Below are 20320 nucleotides of genomic sequence, written 5' to 3' on the forward strand. Positions count from 1 at the left end.
TCTATCACATGTTAATATAAAAAAAAATTGGACAGATGTGTTGATTTTTTGTTTTAAACAGATGAGCGTATTTTGTCCGAATATTAAATAAACGGTAACCAAATATCTAAGTATCTATTTGTCATCTGGGTATTTTGCCGAGTACAGATTTGGTGCATTAACAACCACCTCCAATATACTTTAGAACCATTCCTCTCTGGCTGGACTATTTTTTCTTTTTCCTATGAAAAGCTGTCATTAGCTGAGCAACTACTAACAGCCAAGAGATCAATTCTTCACCTTCTTTTGTGTGACATTTCTACCAAGAAGCCCCAAGAAGATTAGCAAAGGGTCATTTGGTAATAAATATCCAATAAATTATATTTGATCATGAACTGCATCCCAGTATTCTCTAGTGACTGGACCCGTCCACCAAACATGCATAAAATGTCCTCTTTCACTGCAATTTCTCCACTATTTCCCCCCATTCAATCTTTTTTTTTTTTAACCTGACTGGTGTGAGCTACCATTGAAACAGAATCTTAAAGAACTTTTCTTTTTTTAGGTTATAGACTGAGGTTGATGGTTCTGTTTTCCAGATCAAACCCCATTCCTCTGGGGGTAATTTGTCTACCCTGGTCCTTTCCCCCGTACCTTTTGTTAGGGAAGTTGTCTGCAAAGATGGATATAGATTAGGGGTTTTTTTTATTTGTTTGTTTCCTAATTGACCAATCCCTATGACTCCCATTAAAGTTAGCTTTCTGTTTCTAGAAAGTTGAGAAACATAATGCTGAACTTGAAAGCACTGGTACCATGGGATAGTGGGCCAGTTAGAATTAGTTTTGATCTCTAAGTAAGTTAGAAATGTTTCTTTACTGAATTGCTTGCCAACTGAATGTATTCTGTGCCTCCTGATTGTAAAGAAAGAGAAACTCAGGGGAAATGGGTGGCATAAAAAATTGCTATTACGAACACACTTTCCCCACTAGAGTGCTGGTTGGTTCCAATCCAGCCCTGGCTGCTTGAGAGTCACTACATCTAAGACAATTCATTGGCTTCTATGAAATTATGCTTAATTAAGGCCCCCCCACCCCATGTACGCTGCTGGATCTAAACTGTGTTCTTGGGCCCATGGTTTGTGTAGTGCAGTTGATTCTGAATTCTGTGGTACATTGAAATTTCAGCGACAGTGCCAAATAAATCGAAAAAAGGAGGGTGTTTTTTAATGGAGTTATAGCTGAAAATTAACAATACAGTCAATAGTGTTCCTTGTGTTATTTCTCTGGGACCTGATTCTAATCTTAGTTACACTGGTGTTAAATCAACTGGCACCAATGGAACTAAACACAGAGATAAGAACTACATTTGATGGTAAGTATTTGTAGGGCCAAGCTCTAAGCTTTCATTTGAAAACAATATTAAAGCTGAGATTTTTGAAGCTGCCTGAGGGACATGGATACCTAAATCCCATTATAAGTAACAGGAGTGGATGTCAAGTCAGCTGTTAAAATCCCATCCATTATGGTTTAAAAGGAAGCTTTCAAAATTTGACCCAGCTCTATTGTTAATTCAGAACCTTATGAGCAGCTAACAATTTGCCTACAAAACCCCCTCACTTTTGATTAGCTCTTTTCACCCTCTTTCCATTTTTTCTTTCTCATACCTGAATTAATACTTCAGCTGTAGTGGTCTTTGGAAAACCTACTAAAAACAAAATTGAAACAATCAGGTCTGACACAAACAGATATCTAGGCTCCCTATCCATCCTTCTAGCTATCTTTCATTGTTAAATATCTTTAATGATTTTTAAACTGTTATACAATTGACACATGAGAACAAAACTATGGACAAGCGAGCACACTTAACAGAAAGCCCTCACCCTCAACACCATTTTCTTCCGAATAGTACCTCCATTTTGATCTCACATTTAGAAATGTCAGATATTGTCATTTCAATACATTAATATACTCCAGTGTCCTGGGTAAAAACACAGGGAACTGAGGATTAGTAAGAATATAGTAAAAAAATATAGCTATTGTTATTGCTGCATGGTGATAGTTTTTTCTATGAAAGTCAACAACTTAGATCATCAGTGTCTTTCATAAAGTGCCTATGGCTGAGGAAGCAAAGAGTAATACACTCAGATATGGTGAGAGGAAGGATTTGTGTAACATTGGTAAAGACAATAAGTGCAGGGTTATTTCACTCAGTGATAAAACGTTGCATTTATTTAGCGTTTCTTTCATCCAAAAAGCTCCCCAAGCACCTCACAAAGCGGTTTGCAAACTACATACTGCATGCAGGATCACTTCGCCAGCTACTGAAATGCCTCCACCTCTGTGGTGGAATAAGGGAGATGTGTGACAGCACGCATCATGCTGTATCTGAATTAAACTAGATGCGGAATTTTCGACAGACTGCTGTTACACAGGAATATAGCCAGAACACTCATTATCTTACATATGATGTATTTGGTAAGTAATGATCAAAAGTGATTGGCACCTAAGTTTAACATGACAACTGAAAAGCAGAACCTTGAACAAAAACATCCCCTTACTGTTCTGGTGGAATATTGGTTCAATACTGACTCAAGAGGAAGAGTATCAAGTCCTGCTGGATGCATACAATTACCTAACCTCATGGTCATGCCCATAATGCTCCACCACCAGACAAGTGCATCATCTCCCCAAGGCACACAGTAACCTGGCACTCAGATTGGGCACCTTTTAAAAAATCCTTTGGGTGTTTTAATTCCCTTTATGTGCCAGATTACATGTCTGTCTTCTTGTTTCATAATACTGTCTTATCTCTGAGAATTCCAACGAGTGTCCAGCAAACTGCTCTGCCCCTGCTTTTATTCCATTTGTTTAATAGCTCTAGGTTTCAGTATTACCAGGAGCAAGTCATTATTTGTTTCTCTAGATGCTCCTGTCTGTAATAATCCGATAGGCACATCCAACACTGAAGACTGCAGAGGAATGCAATATTGTCTTCTTCTATATTTCAGAGCCCACGTACTACACTTGACAGCAGCTCATAAAGCAGATCCTGGATAATGAGTAAGCAATGAATAGGTTGTATCACTCTGGCTTTCTTGCGGAGCATGTGTCTCAGCTGTCTCTGGCAATCCCCTTCCTGCGGAGCTCTGTGATGTGGACTTGAATCCTAAAACAGGTGGATAATACTGGGCTTAGTTCCAAAAGAGACAGCACGTTTTATACACATAAAACACAGTTTTGGAATGTGGAACTGATTATTGATCTAAGTGTCACTGGTATTTTAACAAATTATATTCTAATTTATCCAGAACAGTGATACATTTGTGTTAATGTTGGGTTATATTTGCTCACAAGAGAGAGTATATTTCATAAAACACAATGCATACAGTAGCTTTTTGCACAGAGGGATAATACACATCCTCTTATTGGGATAGGAACACAGTTTTATTTTTATAAGGTTGTATAATTTCATCACTCACTAATGTTAATGCGAAGCAAAACCTTAACTCTACAATTAAGTCCCCCTATTAGATGGAACTAAAGCTCGTATTTCGCCCCCAGCAGAAGATGTCTTTTTGCATCAAGCACTTTTGAGGGGACTGTTTTATTCAACATCAATTTGTATTCCACCCATTGTGCACGTGTATGTCTTTATAATGCATAAGTGACACACAGCTGGGAAAGCTATTGCACTAACACATGATGTGTGCTGCGATTGTATAGCATATCGTGGGTACATTGTCAATTTTTTCTTTTAAAATTAGCACCCAAATTTAGCGATGATAAAATGTGCAAGGCTGGCAGCCCAAGGCATGGAGTCCCTTGTTCAACCAGACACCAGGGACAGCAGCGGTGCAAACTTCCCTACACTACCCTGTCAATGAACCTCCATGCCGACCTTGCAGGGAAAGGGTAATTGAGTTTCCATGCTTACTCAGACCTTGGCCTCTCCGCTCAGACTGACAACAATGGTATCAATTAGACCAACTGTAGGGAAGATTTTCATTATCTGAACAGGTTTCAGAGTGGTAGCCATGTTAGTCTGTATCAGCAAACAAAAAAAACCAAGGAGTACTTGTGGCACCTTAGAGACTAACAAATTTATTTGGGCAAAAGTTTTTGTGGGCTAAAACCCACTTCATCAGATGCATGCAGTGGAAAATACAGTAGGAAGGTATATATACAAAGAGAACATGAAAAAATGGGTGTTGCCATACCAACTGTAACAAGACCAATCAATTAAGGTGTTGGTCTAGTTAGAGTTTGTGTGGCAACACCCATTTTTTCATGTTCTCTGCGTATATATACCTTCCTACTGTATTTTCCACTGCATGCATCCAACGAAGTGGGTTTTAGCCCACGAAAGCTTATGCCCAACTAAATTTGTTAGTCTCTAACGTGCCACAAGTACTCCTCATTTTTATTATCTGAACACTTACCCACTGGGAACTGAACTGAGACCAACAACTCATTTCACACAGGTCACCTTTCAGTTGGAAAAAACTCTGGGTCACTTTGGGCCAAGGATGAATTGAGACTGGTGACCTAGAGGTGAAAGGTTCTCTATATTCCATTATCCACCTCATTCCCTGTATCTTATATATGCTTCTTTAAATTTTGGTATTATATCCTTAGTTTCATAATAACCAAGCTTTTCCCAGCTTAAAGCTCTACAGCAGCCTGTTGGCTTTGGAAGCCTTTAGGGGACGTTTGCGGAAATAGTATTTCCGGTATTTAGCAGGCAGCCGACTGCTGAAGTGAAAAAGTGATAATTCAGTCCTTCAGATCAGGAGAGCACCAAGGAGTACCAATAACCACCATTCTAACAGAAATGATATTATCTTTATTTTATTTTTTACCTTCTTTCTATTTCAGTTCTTCAGCTCTAAATACACAGATATCTATCACTTGAGTTAAGCAAGACTTTGCATCAGTATTAAGGCTTACATCAACTTGGTAGGCCTCAAGTCATTAGAAGGCAACATAACCACAAACACTAAAGTTGTTTTGATTCCCTAAAACAGAAGGCAACGGTGCCACCTATATGGTGTTGGAATTAATCAGTGTATATCACATTAACTGTAAATAAAAAAGACTAAACAAACAACTGAATACTCACTTAATTTCACAGACTTTGCCACAACTATTGCTGCCAATATTGCTAAGAGACCAAACAGTGGGACAGGGATCCAGTACAGGTTGTAATCTGAAGATGCTTTAGAAAACAAAAGTCAGGTAAATTACACAATAGGAAGCTCAGAAGCTATTCAAGAGTGCACATCGATGTTCCACCTCAGGAAACAAACACTACTTTTTTGAAGAAAATTACAAGGGGAATTTAGGAAGGCAGGATGTATTTGCTAGAGTTGGTAGGGAAAAGAAATTTCTGTCCTGTGAGAAATTCTGATAGTTTGATGTTTGTTTTCATCCTCAATTGGGATGAAAATCAAAATATCAGAAATTCTAGGGGAACAAAAGTTCAGAAAAAAATAGATTCCATGATGTTGAAACAAAATGTTTTGAAATTTTGGATCAAAACAAGAATATTTTGTTTTGAAACATTGAAAGTGTTGACATTGCAAAATGTCAGTTTAAAACATTTGATTTAGAATTTTCCTCTTCAAAAATTTGGAAAATTTTACTGAAATTGACATTTTCCTGCAAACACATTTTCATTAGGATAAAATCTCATATTTGATCAAGAAAATTTTTTAGCTAAAATTTTTCAATCAGATTTAGTAATTATCCAGTTAAATGTTATCATTGCTACTCTTTGCAAAAAGTTGGATCACTAATGATAAACACTGAGGACCTTAGTTTCACAAGGGCCTGCTGGAGAAAGCATTGGAGTAGGACTCAGGAGACCCAGCTTCTATTCATTTACAAATAATAGCAACTTAAACAACTAAAAGATGTTGCTATTTAGAGGCAGAGTATTGTCCTAAAACTTAAATTGCATTTGGCTGTGAATCCCATGGACTGTCAATGGAATCTTGGCTCCTAAATGCCTATATCCCTTTTGAAATTGAGAGTTAGGCTCCTAAATCAGTTATTTGTTGCAAGGCAGAGCACCATAATGTGGAAGTATCTTTAAATATGTGGGTCTTGGTCTTATTACTCCATCTCTGTGAGCTCTCCCAACAAGTGTCAACTTCAGCACACTCAGAGTAAACAATAAAAATAAAGGGCTTATTTCACTGTGTACAAACAAATCCTAATACGTTTCCTGACACAAACATGGATGAACATCTTGAATAGCCAGTGCTACTAAACAACCTGAAAATGCACAGTACACATTTACCTTTACCAGACTGGGTCAGGGTGAGGTTTTTCACAACAGGCATTTTCAGTGTAGAGTGATTCACTTGGCAGGAAAACTGGGCAAATTCATTCCAGTCATCTTTGGAAACAACAAGGTTACTTCTGTAGGAATAAGACCCGTTGCTATTGTGGAACAGAGAGTCATTCCTTGTTGAGTTAGTGAACAAATGGCTGTCCTTACTCCAGGAGAGCTGGATGTCTCCAGGATAGAAGTCCCAAGCACTGCAAGTTAACGTGGTCTCCTTGTCAATGGGTGAAGAAGAGGCTAAAGAAACCTCAACCACTGGAAGAGCTGAAAGAGAGGGAAGGCGGCTAGTCACTACTCGCTGTAACTCTTTACCAGTACAATGCCCCATAGGTGTTACTGGTCACTGTGAATTGCAGGATAGCCCAGGGCTGGGTTCCATAAATCAGGGGGTCCCCTGTGAAGCCATTCAACTGGGGTCCAGTGGCGTGGCTCAAGGGTCAGAGCTCTGCCACCTCTTCCTCCTCAACAGCCCTGAACTGCTCTGCCATACCAGCCAGAGCAGCTCAGTCTCAGGGGTGGGGGTGGGGGAAAATAGGTCATGTGCACAGAACTGGTGTCTGTGTTCATGGGGAGCACCAGGGAACGAGGTGTTACCTGTTAAACAGGAGCTGAGGGAGCCTTTGATGCACCCCCACAAGGACTATGATAAATGGAAAGCCAGCCCAGTAACCACACTGGCTCAGATTGTCACTACAGAGCTTAGTCATCACAAAGCAGCCCACACTCTACAGCAGTGAACGTCACACAAGCATTTCAACCTGTCCTTTCACCCACATATCAGAGCACTGCAGCGTTTAGGATATGTGGAACACCAAGAAGTCCTGACTCACCTGACACTGTGAGGCAAATGTGAGATTGGCTTAGCGTTCTCACAGGAGGAGGGATTGTCTTGTCCAAGGTGCAGCTGTAAACACCAGAATCTTTGACAGAGACTCTCTCCATAACAACATAGCCCTCTTTTGCTGACTTATTATATTCTAGGTTTATACGGTCTGTGCAATTTCTGCTCCAAATGGTGAAATTTCCAAGCTGTATGTAACACAGCTCAGCAGAGCTGCTGTGTCTTCTCAGAGTGATAGCCAACCCTTCCGTTTCTTCAATTTTCTGTGCACAGACTGCTCTCACTGTTTCACCCTGTAATGCTGAGACCATCTTTGGACTCAGTACAATGGATGTGGTTTGGATCATTGACCCTAAATGCGAAAGGAAAAGGGAACAGGTAAGTTACACGTATATTAAAGAATAAGACAGCTTCTTCACATTCTGTAAATAGAGATGAGTGGGGAGGGAGGTTAGGCCACATGTGGGCTCCATTACAGGAATGGAGGTCTTCATTTAGGATTATGCCTGCGGATCTGGGGAAAATGTTAACCCTTTATTATACTAAGAGTGTTCATAAATAGTTTTGCATCTTAAGTTGGATTTATTAGAGTCATTTTTGGCAAATCTACTTCACCTTTATGAGGCAAATGATTGTTCTTTTATAAGTGGATAGAAGCCCCTTACATGCCTGGGTTTAAATCTGCTCGTGAATACTGTAAGTGGCTGTGGATTATTTCTATACCTCTATACTGTAAGATCAGGTAGCAGACATCTGAGGTTAGGGACATACCTTTCAGCTGTCCCTTAGTTTTGCTTTAGGCACACAAAAACCAAATTCTGATCTCAGTTCTTTTGGAATGAATCCAGAGTAACTCCACTGGCTTTAGAGGAGTTACTCTGTATTTACAGTCAGGTAACTACCTGCAAAACTCGGCCCAAATTTCATACTCTACATCTTGATTTTATTGCTGTAAAGTATGAAAAGTGAGAATACCTGAAACAGAAGCTATATTAAAGAAGTTATTTTTCCTTCACTTGGAACTTCCTGCATTTATAATTTTTTCAAGTCTCTTATTTTGAGTTTTTATCCCTTATTTGAGCTTCGGTAGATGGAGTGGAAAATGGTGAAGGAAAGTCAGAACAGTTTGGTTTCAGCATTAATCAGTGAAGAAACTAAGTAACAGCAGCTTTCAATGATTCACCTCTTCAGAGAAGCAGAGTCAACAATAAGAGCACTGACATTTCTGAAGGGTTCACATCATGACCAATTCCACACAGGAAAATAATGGAATCCTTAGTGCTTTAAAATAAGCCAGTTGGAAAGAGGCAGGAGTGTTTTCAAAATATTGAGGTGACAAGAGAGTTCTGTCTAGATGGCCAATTTCATTCTCAATCAAACTCCACTGAAGTCAGTGGGGATAAATCCAGGGATCTATTTGGCCCTTCATTTTTATAATAAATATAGGAGAAGATATGCCCCTACCTCACCCCAACCACCATCCCAGGGAGAACACACACAGCTCTGGGAACAAGGATATTGAACAGAACTACAAATCTGTGTGCCTACCTGAGTGCCAAAGACGAAATACGAATATTAGAAGCACCAGTAATTTAGTCTCTCTTCTGGGCAGCTGAAGTTCCGTGGGCAGCATCTGCAAAACACTGTTGAGTTAACCAGCGCCTGCCTGCAAGGTGCTAGGCTTTATCATCATTAAAAGCATCTCTTTGGATCTCAGACACGTTAGTATTTCAGAGGCCACAGGGCAAGTTCCAAGGAAATTTCAAAGTTAAGTGGGTAATATACAGAATAACATAATAAATATAAAGAATAACAAGTGTAGAGGATTTTGGTGGAGCTGAGCAATTTGCATGCTGATCTTTGCACAGCCAAGCCAGCGGGAGGCCATCATTATTAAGAACCTAGAAAGGAATGATTAATATAGAAATGAATATTAGGACAACTGGTCAAACACCAATCTCCACCTGCTAATATTCAGATATTGACAAGAGGTTCTGTCATCATGCATCACTGAGGCACACAAAGACCTAGGATGACACTCCCCACAGAAAGAGTTAAAAATGCCACGTGGCAACTGAATCCAGACAGATGTTAAGGGGACTGTGTGTATCTCTGATGGGCAAGTTCCCCCCTTCCGAGGTCCCTTTGGGTTGCAGACCAGCTACACAAAAGCCAGGCTACTCGTCAAGGCCATGTGATCCTTGGTGAGGAGTGCTGATTAGGAAGCTTCCTAGATAGAAGACCCAGGGTTTAAGGGAGGGACAGAGAACAGCGTGTTTAAGTTCTGAGATTCTGGGGCGTCACAGAGACAGGAGCCCATGACAGCTGCTTTGTACTACCAAGGCAGTCATCTTCAGATGGGTTCAATGAAGAGACTTGCGTATACTTTATACAAAGACAAATTACTCTAAGAAAATACCTGCCTCTGCACCATCGATTTCTGGTCTGACATACAAAGCCCTGAAATTTGCTGCCGCTTAGCAAAGGAACAGGAATATGATAGGCAGCCTCTGAGCAGCCATATAGCCTAGTGTATAGGAATGTGAGCACTCTAGTGGCCCTCTAGGCTTCAGAAGCCACCAGAGCCCTGCCAGAACAGCACTGTGTGTATGTAGTTAGGCCTGGCCTGTTGCATATGTTTAATAAACGTGGTTAATTGGACCCCACCGCAGGGTTGTATAATTTTTGGTGGTGCCCAGAACAGGTCCAAGTCCTGCCCCCCAAAACCTGCCTTGTAAGCAGATACTTATTTTTTAAAATAATGTAAAACTGTGAGGGCTCTGGGGTGGGGCTGATGATAAGGGGTGTGGGAGGGGCTCGGGCAGAGGGTTGGGGTGGGCTCAGGGCTGGGGTAGAGGGTTGGGGTCGGGGCGGGGTGCAGGCTGGGGATGAGAAGTTTGGGGTGCAGACAGGCTGACCCGGGGCTGGGGCAAGAGAGGAGGACTTCCCCAGCCCTCTCCCCGCCGGCAGCAGCGAGCTCTGGGGGAGGGAGTCTCTCTGCTCCCCAGCAGCACACTCACCTCGCACCACTGTCACTGCACATGCTCCTAGGGTCCCTCTCAGGTCCAGGAAGCCCCCTCGCCTCCCATGTGGTGGGTGAGGCAGGGGGCTGCCACCATGTGTGTGCTTCTTCCCCTGCTGCTGTGCTGCCCCTCACTGGGGGTGAGGCATGGAGCTGCCCCTTGCCCAGCGTGGGGCAGGAGAGGTGACTGCAGGTGAGGGGGCCCTGTGCTGGTGGAGGGTTCTGCCGGAAAAGGGAAGAGTCCTTCCATCCGAGGCAGAAGGGCAGAGTCAGGGTCAGCCTGCCCTGGCACTAGTGGTTGGGGGGGGCTCTAGGACCCTGCGGTGGCAGTTGACGCCAGGAGCCGGCAGAGTGGAGTGCAGGCAGGGATGCTCGGGGGCGGCAGGCAGGCCTGGGGGAGAGACCCGCAGCCCTGAACATTGGTGGAGCTGGGCCCCCGGGCCCTGAATATTGCTGGAGCCTGGACCCCACTACACCCATGTGCTCCCTTCATATTACATTTGTTGTGTATAGAGCAAAAGACAAAGTAATACAGTCTTTTTCATTTGGTCCATATGACGTTGGGCTTACAGGGCATATTTTACCCTCCTCTATTCCATGATTTTTTCCTCTTCTCCCTGCGGGTTCTCCCCATAACATGGTAGCCCTAGATTACACCTGTTTATTTAGAACAGGCTTGGGTGAGCTTTGTGGGGCTCTCCTTATTTTGCTCTTCATTTATATTCACCCTTATCTGGAAATCTTATTTTGTGGGATTTGGCATTTGTCTCTGGGAAATGCTTTCACAGAGTTTTGAGCATGCTTTTTTAGTTCCTCCTGCCTGTTACTTTAGGCCCCAAGACTTTCAAAAAGCCTAAATGGACGCTGCTGGGTGTCAAAGCAGCCAGGGCACACTCAGCACTTTTGGAAATCCAGCCACTTCATTAGGCACCTAGGTATGGTCATAGAAGCCGAACCATAGGATCCATTTTGAAATGGTTGGTTCAGTAATAATTTTTCCTAGGTGAGTGTCAGGTTGCAAGGAAGAAATTAAGGAGATATTTAAGTATTCTTCTTCATACAGATGGACATAGTTCAAAAGAGAGTGCCTCGATTATCCACCCCAAACATCTGTTTTACTTCCTCTCCCTATGTAATTGTGCTTGTCAATCACTAGCTACAGTCAAAAGTAAATTAAAAAAAAAGTCTTGGCTACTTTAAAACACCAATTAGAGCCCAGTACGGAGGAGGATTTCATTAAGACAGACCGTGGAAAGAGCATTTGGGTGGTGGGTGTAACTGGTTTGATTTTTCTCACATACATAATGTCAGACATTATGTCTGCCCCAGCCCTGATCCCACTCTCCAAACCCCTCGATCCCAGCCCAGAGCACCCTCCTATACCCCAAACGCCTCATCCCCAGCCCCGCCCCAGAGTCCACACCCTAACCAGAGCCCTCACCCCCACCCCAATTTTGTGCGTCTTCATGGTCTGCCATACAATTTCCATTTCCTGATGTGGCCCTCAGGCCAAAAATTTTTCCCACCCCGGTCTAAGCAGTATTTCTCAATGACCGGGCTGTTGACTGGTGCTGCTCCCGGAGATCTCCCTGACACAGTTTAGGAAGGCAGCAAGCCAGTCCCTGGTATCCAAAAGGTTGAGAAACACCAGTCTAGGGTAGCCTTAAACTTATTTATCTTCAACCAAATGAAAATTTTCAAAAATGAAAAGATTGGTCTGGTTAGTTATATACAATCAATCACAATTAGCAATGAAGAAACCAATAACTGGGGAGGGGCATGTGTGAAAACACACAAAACATGTATAGCAGAGCCAACGGGCAATTCTTTTTTTCAGTTTTAAGTAGAAAGTTTTGAACAAAATGCAAACTATCTGTGAAAAATTCAATAATTGAAAGATTTTTTTCAGTAAAAAAATTCTCATTTAGCCATTTATGTATAAGATAATATATCGAGGGCTCTTTATGATAATACATTGGGTGGAATTCACAAAGGTATTTAGGCATCAGCCACCTAAAATACCTTAGTGAATCCCACCATTTTCTCTATTTGAATCCACATCTAGAGGGCTGAGGAAGTTTGTCGTGAAAAATGACAGATGATTACCTTTTACTGAAAGTCCCAGCTCCCAAGGACGAGGGACTCTCTGTTTTCATTTAAATTTTGTTTTAAAAGAAGTCCATTTCTTGCCCTTGTGATGATGAAGAAAGCCTTGGAAAAGTGACCCAAATACGACTTCAAAAACAGGAAGGCAAATAACATATGGTGAGTGAGAAATTCTTCTGAAAAGTGGCTTATACAATACTATTAACTGTGTTTATTACAGCAGTGCCTAAGGGCCACCCACGAGTGGGGCCTATTGTGCTAGGCACTACACAAACAGAGCAGTAGGTAGTCCCTGCCCTGCACAGCTTACACTCTGAATAGACAGGTGGAGGAAGGGGTTATAACGACACAAGCAGAGCGAACAATACGATGGCATACATTATACGTAGGGCCCTACATTACAATTTTCAGCTGTGCTTGACAGTAGATGTCAGACACAGCTTCCCTCAGTACCTTTACTGGTGTGGGGCAGCTGTCCTAATGGTTTGGACAAGCTCAACTGAACTTACCGCTTGTTTTAACTAAGGCCCTGGTATTGCAGTGAGCTTGCTGAGGTGAACTCCTGCACACCTGTGCAGCCCAGATGAAATGTGTCAGCTCTGTGCAGAGAGAGGGGCCTTCCTGTGTGAAACCGATGGCAGGATCTGGGCCTGTGTGTGACCCATTCTGTATTATTTTTCTTTAAAATGAACTTTATGAAAGTAAGCACAAGTTCGTATGTTTGGGTAGCAAGTATTTCCAAAAAATGCTCAAAAAACTGATATAATACATTAAAATGACATGAGATAATGGTAGATTTTGTGAATAGCTCTAATAAGGAGCAGAGTGTGCATGCTTCTGCATATTGCAGATATTGTTCATCTCTCTGATTGAAAGGAGTCATGTATCTAAATGATAGGTGTAAGTTTTATTATAATCCTGGTAAGTTTTTCTATGGACAACATAATTAATGATCTATGAGACCACGGGATAACTGGAATGCTGTTAGAAAGCTTCCATTGAGAGGCTGGGGAGCTGTGTTCATACAAACTTGCACCTGTTTAGACAGACAGGTACACCAGTCCTGTTTGGTTTGGTTTCAGAATGGCTTATTCTCATGGAGCAGCAACTCTGCTGCGGTTAAGGTTGAGACGCACTATCTGACACACAATCTTTTTATTTCAGTTTAGCTTAAGCCTGTTTCTAACTGACATAATCGAAACAAACTAAAGATGGGTTTAACCAAAATAAGTGTGTCCGTACAGCCTATTGTACCAGTTTAACTAAACCAGTTTGAAATCACTTCTTAAGTTAACCTGATGCAACTCTGTGTGTAGACAATCCCTCAAACCACTTTGGTTGGCTGGTGCAATAGAGAATAAAAAGGTACTAATGTTCAATAAAGGAGGTAACTACATTGATAAGTGATGAAATATATATAATTGACCAAATCAAAAGCTTTTCAGGTCTCATAGTATTAAATACACCCAGAAGGCTTCCATTTGCAGATCTTATTTAATTCTGTAATAGCAGATTATGTTACCTTGAATTTTCTCTAAGAGGAAACAGATACATGAGTAATTTGACCCACATAAATAGTCCCTTTGACTTTAACAGGACTCTTCATCAGAGTAATGTCACTCACCCCCACTGAGTGCTTGCAGGATTAGTACCTAAATTTGATGCATCCATTTTATGCTTGCCAAATTTGTTACGCCCAACTGACATTATGGCAGCAAGGTTATGATGCCCGACTGGAGCCTCTAGATGCTAGCACAATACAAATAAATAAGAATTATAACAACAACAAACTGAAGTGACTCCTGCTTATGCACATGTGCTCCAGGTGGCCATCTGCACCATTCTACAGAGGAGATGAGTTGTTACAGCCCCAGTGAAGAACCTTGGCTCTTTAGCTCAAGCTCTAGCAGCTCATGCTTTTAGCTCTGGAGGTCTATAGCATGTAGCCAAGCTGGCAGCTGTCATGGAGACATACCAGGGGACATTTGAATCTGAGCATGGTTATTAAGGGGATGGAGAGGGAGAAACAAGACATCTATCAAAGTAAACTCTAATTTAGTCACGGGAAGAAAATATCTCCTGTGCTTGAGACCGGAGGAAAAGAGACTCTGCAAAAGAAAAATTTTCTCAAAGTTAATGGGTGAAATCCTGGTGTTATTAAAGTTAATGGCAAAACTCCCTTTTGACTCTGATGGGGTCAGGATTTCATGCAACAAACCTATCCCTAATCCTTTGATTAAGGCTTCTTCACCAGGGATACAAGTCTAGTTGAGAACCCTGGAAAAGATTTAGTGCAGACTGGGCCTTAACTCCACTGGATCACACTAACAACATTGTGTAACACTGATAAAGCGAAGCTCTGTCAAAGTATTTTTCATCACTAGTTGATCAATAAAATACACTGGGACAGGTTCTCTCCCCTGGGCTATGTCCTCTGACAGTGCAAAAGGGATGGAAACTTGATAGATCTTCCCCGATGATGATTCCTCTGTTGTGGAGAGTCCTCAGCTGGCGTAGAGATAACCTAATCAGCTCCTATACCAATTCCTATTGCCAGCTCTAGGAGAGGGTGCATGGAAGGAGCTGTCTGAAGCAAACAGGGCACCAACAATTCCCAGCTCCCTGACAGTTCTCTGCTGCATGGAGCAGTGCTTGGTGCAGCATCAAATTTAGTGTGTGTGTGTGTGTGTGTGTGTGTGTGTGTGTGTGTAATCTCATGATAGTAGGAGGTCCTGTTATTTTTATATTATGCATGGATATAGCTTAAGCCTTAAATTTAAACAATGACATGTTTGGACAAGCTGTCAAAACTCATATTTCTGTGTGTCAATGGAGGTAAAGTGACATACCCAGTGTTATGGAAGCACGGATAGTTTACTTACTTGGTATGAGGAAAAAGCCTTTATTAAACATCTACATAAACACATTTTACCTCTGTAAAACAAACCTTAGAACTATGAAGACCACATGCTTTTTCCTCCTTTAATATTAGCAGATACTAGACTTATATAGAACACACAGAGAGAAAATACTTCTGACTAGACTTTTTTCCCCCAGTACACTTCTGCGGCTCCAAGTGCTTTACAAAAAAATTCAATACTTCACACAAAAATTTAAAGACTTGTCATGCACATAACTGTCATATAGGCAACAGTAAAGCTAGTCCCCTCAGGAACAAAAATAACAACCACCATAATCCATCAATGCTGTAACTCTTCAGCTCCCCCCTTTCCTTACATGACCGCAGAAAAGCATTGGTTTTGCAATGTGGCCAAAAGGTTAACAAATGCTATAGCTTCAGTTTTTGAGGTTTGTCAGGGTTCCCTCCCCACTTTGAACTCTAGGGTACAGATGTGGGGACCCACATGAAAGACCCCCTAAGCTTATCTCTACCAGCTTAGGTTAAAAACTTCCTCAAGGCACAAATTCTTCTTTGTCTTTGGAACAGTATCGCTGCCACCACCAAGTGAGTTAGACAAAGATTTAGGAGAAGGACCACTTGGAGTTCCTGTTTCCCCAAAATATCCCCCCAAGCCCTTTCACCCCCTTTCCTGGGGAGGCTTGACAGTAAACAAGGTGAGCACAGACCAGCCCGTTGGGTTTTTTAGACACTAAAAACCAATCAGGTTCTTAAAAGCAGAACTTTATTATAAAGAAAAAGTAAAAGCAGCACCTCTGTAAAATCAGGATGGAAGGTACTTTTACAGGATAATCAGATTCAAAACACAGAGGATTCCCCTCTAGGCAAAACTTTAAAGTTACAAAAAAAACCCCCAGGAATAAACCTCCCCCTTAGGCACCTCTCTTAGCCTAGGGAAAATTCACAAGCTAAAACAAAAGATAATCTAACGCATTTCCTTCCTATTGCTTACAATTTGTAATCTTATATGCTTAGTTCAGGTATGGCTTTAGGAGATGTATTTTTCCTGCCCTGGTTCCTCGCTGTCCAGGAGAGAAAAAAAAAAAAAGAGAGAGCACACACAAAAACTTTCCCCCACAGATTTGAAAGTATCTTCTCCCCTTATTGGTCCTCTTGGTCAGGTGCCAACCAGGTTATCTGAGCTTCTTAACCCTTTACAGGTAAAGGAGGGATTTTATGCTACCCTTAGCTGTATGTTTATGACAATGTTGATTTATTTTCTCAGTCAAAACAGAAGTGTTCACATCCCTAATTCAGCTGCAGAAGCATATAGTTCTCAATTTAGCAGGAGGAATTTAAGCAATTATGAAAGTAAAATGCTTTAAAAAAGGACTTCATCCTAAATTTGATGTTCCTCTTTTCATTCCTAGCTGAAGCTTTCCTGATTCTAAAACACACAACACTGTTTCTCCAATAGGGTAGAAAATGCATTTCTTTTTAAAAGACTGACAGAATGGCTTTTGCCTTGAAATACGACAAGCAGATTTGAGTTCTCTGACCACCTTATATATTCCAACTCCAGTACAGTTTAATTTAGCACCCCTATTTTTCAACTTCCTAATATGTATACTACAAGTTACCCTGGTAACAACTTTTGGGACCTTCTTAGCCACTTATATCAACATAGCCCTTAAAATTAATCTTTACACAACTTGAGTTCATTTCGGATAGTTACTTTGCAGTATTACATGCTAACCTACCACTCTTAATCAAGTGATTGTAAATCAAACACACAAACCTTTGTACAAGATCCCAACTTTGATAATTAATGACATATATACTTTGGAATGCAGTTGGTTGTATAAATAATTTAGCATATACTTAGTTAACTGCCAGGAGGATATTTTGTACCTATGCTGAAAAACACTAGACTTGATTACATTGCTTGATCACTTCTGGGCCCAAGATGAGTATCCAAGTTGCCTGTGTGCCAAGTTTTCGAGAAAGTAAAATGGGGGAAAAGACTATTTTATGTGCAACAGCATATTGTAACTTAATGAATGTCTTATTGTCCATGAGACTTTAGGTAGTAACTTAAGGGTGACCTGCCAGAAAAACAAAAAGGAGGTTGTATCTTTTCTTCTTCATGATACCTGGCGGGTTTAAAAAAAAAATAAGAAAAATATCAGGTGTCTCATCTGATCTTCCTAAAATTTGCTAGAGGACTTTTTGTTGGTTTCAGATGAAGACTGAGTTCTCTCTGCCCTTAATTGAAAGCACGTAGGGTACTGAATTTTTAATGATTGAAACATATGTAAATAAGATTCAGTTGCTCAGAAATACAAATTGCTAAAGTTCACAGTTTAGGTGGGTGTTAAGTTGTGATGACTGTTACTGTTTGGCTTATTAATTGTGCACACAACTCTCATTTATGCTAAAACATCCTATGACTGTTACTCCATCTTCTAGTCTGCACCCACCCTCAACCAACCCACTCATTTGTTTCACTACCCCCAGTTACATCTTGTCTTTGGTTTGTAAGCTCAGGGACTGGCATTTACACCGCTATCCTTAGAATGATCCAGGAAATCAGGGTGGGAAAGATCTGAATTTCTAATGTAAGAAAAATTTGTGGGAGGTAGAGGGGGAAACTTCCCCACAATTTCTTTTTCTTTGCAAATCAATTTTAATACAGATTATCTCCTATTCCTTGAGAACTAGCATGGTCTGATGGATGCATGTCTTGTGCTCCTATTGTGACTGTGACAAACAGAGGTAAACCAACCAGATAAAAGTTAAGTAAAGAAAGATTCTAAGAAGAAGACCCCTCCTGATTGTTGTAAAGTTACAAAGCTGAGAGACACAATGTGGGCGAGGTGATCTCTAGTTTGTCTTGCTCAACAACAGAAGGTTGTTGGGTCTATTATAGGAGTGGATGGGTGAGGTTCTGTGGCCTGCAATGTGCAGGAAGTCAGAATAGATGATCACAGTGGTCCCATCTGACCTTAAAGTCTATGTGTCTGATAAAAGATATTACTTTGCCCACCTTGTCTCTCTAATACCCTGGGACCAACACAGCTACAACCGCTCTGCATACAGGGTACAAAGCTAATATTTTAAAATCTAGTATTGTTAAAGTTGTCTTTGTGTGGCCCTGAATTGCACCATTTATCATCTCACAATACCACAGCAAATGGTAATGTGCATTAAGGTCCTGATCCTTTGAAGACTTCAGCACCTGCTTAACTTTGTGCATTGTGAGTAATCCAATTGAAATTCATGAGACCACTCAGAGAGTTAGTCACAATGTGCAGGATCGAGTCTTACCTTGTGTAACCCTATGAACATTTTTACAATCCTCTGGGAGCCTTTAGCGGGTTTTTTACAAAATCTATTTTACTATTAGTATCACACTTACATGTGGGTAGTCCCCATTGTAAGAGATTCTATTACTTCCAAGAATGGGAATACCTGTTCATACTAATACCACCTTACCTCCTGGTAAAGCAAAGGATACCCAAACTGCGTATGGATTTAAAGCTTCAAAATTATCTGCCATATCTTTTTCTTCTCTTGTTTGGTTAATCGAGTTTGACACAGACAACATGAAATTTCTTTTTAAAAAATTTTCTCTCAAAAATCACACACCCGAAACTTGTGGGAATAAAAGGTTCAGCTTCTCAGCGGCTGTGTAGCAGGGCAGTCCCGTTGAGCTCAATGGAGCCGTGCTGATTTACACAACCTGAGGCTCTGGCCCAAAGACATTATACAATTTTCTTCATGCTGGTAACTAGGTGTATGTTTACACAGCAGTCAGAGGTATGTAGACATTCCTGAGCCAGGTCACTTAAAATGACAGTACAGCCACATGTGAAGGGCTAGCCACCCAAGCATAGACCCCGGGTCTCATCGGCTGTAGACACATATGTTGGGTGTTTGTATTAAACTTTAACAGAAAGACTATCCTTCAGTCCTTTTAGCAACCAAATAACTTTTTCAGTTGGTTATAATGGCCTGGCATAGACATGAAGAAAAATAAAGTTAGTGAATTTGAAAAGTGAACAGGTCACTGCCAGCCTGTCTCCAAACCTGTGACACCTAGATGAATATGCTGGCTAGATGAATAATCCGAAGGAGAATGAAGAACTAACTCACTCAGTTATGAGCCACAGATGGACTTCATCTAATTGCTCCTCCTGCTTGGCTTTTTCTTTGTTTCCCTTTTCTCTTTAACATTCACTTCTCTTTGTTCCAAAATTAATTGTAACCAGAGCTGGGTGAACCTGGCAGTTAACAAATGTGGATCAAAATGCTGCTAAAGTTAGACTTCAGGATTCAGATTTCTAACTTACCCTCTTAATAGTTCACATCCAAATTCAGATTCAGCATTAATGTTATCGTCCAAGCAGAAAGTCACAGCAAGAAAACGCCTCCGTACCATTTCCACCGTATTCATTCCCTGTTGTCCTCCATCATGAATTTTCAGTCACTAGAGCATTCTTGTCGAAATTGCACTGGCTTGCTAATGAACTTGGCACACCAGCCAAGTAAAGTACAGCCCGTTCAAGCCGGGAGTCAATTACCCCATTAGACAGATGAGTGACTGCAAACTTACCTTTTCTTGCAACTGGGTGTTATTTTCAGCTCATCCGTGGTTTAATGACTGAGATCGTGAGCTTTTTATCACGCATTTTGAGGTCTCCTGCCTTTAGAACCTTTTGACATCTACAATATAGCAGAACCTGGAATAGAGGAGCTGGAATTCCTGACATTGTCCTAAGAATAAGAGCAGTAGGGAGCAGAGCTCCTGCCGATGAGCCCTATGTGGCTAGCGCATGACTGTATTAAACAAGAATGAGCCTTGCCTTGTTGCAAAGTTGAATCCTGAATATGTAACTTCCTGATTTAGATGTACTGTTGCTTTCATCTTTACAGTACCAGCGTTTTCAAGGCAGCTAAATCATAATAGAAACTCAATATTTTAAGATATGATTGTACAAATGGTTTCATTCCAAAGATTTAATTTCAAGCTGCGTTGCTCATCTGTTCCATGCAACCCAGATCACAATATTACTCATATACCTCTGAAGAATTTTGAATGAGGACTTCAGCCAGCCAGGAGACTTTTGCATGTCACTTCTGAATTTGGGTGAATATTTATACA

The 20320-nt window shown here is 41.1% G+C and overlaps 2 long non-coding RNA genes across 2 annotated transcripts; both read right to left on the reverse strand.

Moving 5' to 3' along the window:
* Positions 1–2220: 2220 nt before the first annotated feature.
* On the reverse strand, positions 2221–6445 carry LOC144259124 (uncharacterized). The gene is made up of 3 exons (XR_013344823.1): positions 6280–6445; positions 5098–5193; positions 2221–3144 (listed from the first exon to the last, which is right to left on the reverse strand). It is a non-coding gene; the product is annotated as an uncharacterized LOC144259124 (long non-coding RNA).
* Positions 6446–7442: 997 nt separating this feature from the next.
* Positions 7443–19973, reverse strand: LOC144259125 (uncharacterized). The gene is made up of 3 exons (XR_013344824.1): positions 19772–19973; positions 8717–8801; positions 7443–7520 (listed from the first exon to the last, which is right to left on the reverse strand). It is a non-coding gene; the product is annotated as an uncharacterized LOC144259125 (long non-coding RNA).
* Positions 19974–20320: the final 347 nt, after the last annotated feature.

The sequence above is a fragment of the Eretmochelys imbricata genome, chromosome 1 (genome assembly GCF_965152235.1).
Source record: "Eretmochelys imbricata isolate rEreImb1 chromosome 1, rEreImb1.hap1, whole genome shotgun sequence".
Taxonomy (NCBI): domain Eukaryota; kingdom Metazoa; phylum Chordata; order Testudines; family Cheloniidae; genus Eretmochelys; species Eretmochelys imbricata.